This window comes from Odontomachus brunneus, unplaced genomic scaffold, assembly GCF_010583005.1.
Source record: "Odontomachus brunneus isolate Ranch 3 - 2012 unplaced genomic scaffold, Obru_v1 Obru_scaffold_361, whole genome shotgun sequence".
Taxonomy (NCBI): Eukaryota; Metazoa; Arthropoda; class Insecta; order Hymenoptera; family Formicidae; genus Odontomachus; species Odontomachus brunneus.
Genome location: NW_022639811.1, coordinates 26,662 through 29,185, shown reverse-complemented (window position 1 = coordinate 29,185; position 2,524 = coordinate 26,662).

Sequence of the window (2,524 nt, the reverse complement as noted above, 5' to 3'; positions counted from 1 at the left end):
CACTAAAGTTCTAATATCACTTCCAATTAAAGTAGATAACCAAACAATTGTAGATTCGGACAATGTAAAAAATTGCATTAAATCTCTCCTAGATGTGACGGGAGAAATAAACCTTAAATCATTTAGCATGCGTAAGACAGATCGTTTCGATGATATTCCCTGGAGCTACATTCAAAAGCAATTCATAAAACATTTTGAGGATAAAGACATTAACATAACAATCTGTAAAGGATTGATACAAATTCCCAGAGAAGAAAATAGACAAATGCTTATAGATGAAAACCACTCGTCTGCAATAGGCGGACATAAGGGAGTTACGAAAACCTACAATAGATTAAAAGCAAATTTCTCATGGCCAAACATGAAAAGAGATATTCAGAAATTTATTCAACAATGCAGGGAATGCCAATTAAAAAAATTAACACGAATTAAAATAAAACAACCTATGATCATTATGGACACACCAGGAGTCGCTTTTGATAAAATCTCATTAGACATAGTAGGACCTTTACCCGCAACTAATAAAGGAAACACACACATCCTAACAATTCAAGATTTACGCACTAAATATTCGGTAGCAATCCCTCTAAAGGAAGTAAATTCGTTGGCAATAGCCGATGCCTTCACTAAAGATTTTATTTGTATCTACGGAGCTCCCAAGGCTCTCTTAACTGACCAAGGTTCCAATTTCCTAACTTCTTTAATGAGAAATCTCTCAAGAAAATTTGGCATTAAGCAATATAGAACCACAGCCTACCATCCTCAGTCTCAAGGCTCAATCGAAAGATCACACCATTCATTAATAGAATACTTGAAAACACAAATCACAAAAGAAAATAATTGGGACGATTACTTAAGTCTAGCCATGTTCTCTTATAATACTAGCGTACACGAAAGTACTCAATACACCCCTTTCCAATTAATTTACGGACGAATACCTCGTCTTCCCTCGTCACAGAGACTACTTGAAAAAAATTTAGAACCAACATACCAAGAATACCTTTCCGATTTATTCCAGCGCTTACAGGAAACCCAAGAAGAAGCTAGACAAAACCTAATTAAATCAAAGGAAAGAAATAAACATTACTACGATAAGCGCATTAACCCCGCGAATTTTAAGGAAGGAGATTTCGTATTTTTATTAAAAGAACCCGTTAAAGGAAAATTCCCAGACCAGTATACAGGACCATACAAAGTTTTAGAAATATTACCAAACAATAACATTACTATTCAATATGGAAGAAGAACACGCACAGTACACATGGACAAGTTAAAGCTTTCACATATAGAACCAGGATGAACAAAACTAATTGACACCTCTGTTTCAGGGTGTTCCTGTTTTTAGACCACAGCCCGTGGAGACCGTCCGCATTTCACTTAACGTCAATAAATCAAGGTGCTTAATGACGGAAGGCTTCAAATATATCTCCACACATCCACTTCTATGCTAACTTCATATTCTTAATAACTCTACTAATACACTAACATTCTTTGAAAACCCAACATTACACATTTCACTAACTAACAACATTTCTATAATTCAAAATGAATAAGCTCGATGAAATATTAGCACAATACCCTAGTATGATGAACGTAAAATGCGTCATACTAGCTGGATATAAATATCAAACCCAACCAGGGGCCCTATGTATAGAATACTACATACGAAAATCTTGCCCACCCGGATTAAAATACGGGATATTTCATGGATTTGCACTTGGAGAAATAGAACAAGCCTATTGCTTGCTTTGTAATCGCGCTCTAGCTGTAGTCGAGCCTATAGTACTTTGTCTTCCCTGTTTCCACAGATATAAACAAGTCTTCGATACACTCAACACTAAAGGATACCGAACAAACAAAATAACTTCCATGCTTTATAATCATTTCACTAATCGTATTGTAAAATTCCACATTCCAGAATGTGCAGACCCAAAAGACTCACACCCTACATCCATCCCCTCATAAAAGGATTTCGTGGCATCGAAAATGCCCGGTGCACAACAGCTTTCGGTTATATAAGAGAAGGAGAATCACAGCATCCTTTATGCAGCGACTGCATGAATCGTTTAAATTTCCCTATAGAATACAGCCCTGCCTCTTAGCATGGAATAACCGAAGGAAATAAATTAAGAATACCTTGCATCGGATGCAACACTAGCACCGCGCGTACACAAACGATACGAGATTGCCAAAAATGCTATTCAGCTTATATAGAAGTAATTACTGAAATCAAAATTCACATGGGAATAGATCCCGCAAATATAAGTAATTTTATTTACGATCACAAAAAAGAAGAAATAATCGAAATGTCCATTTGGACAGATGAGCAATCACAGGAAATTAATACCCATCTGTTAGATGACGAAGATCAGTAAACCTCACAATTCCACGTTACTACTTTATATACTATATTTAAACATATTGCTATACTTCGTATATAATCTGATTCAAGCTATAATCATTTTATTCACAATGATGCGTTATTACAATACTATTTACATAAAAATCTGGTATCATGATTATT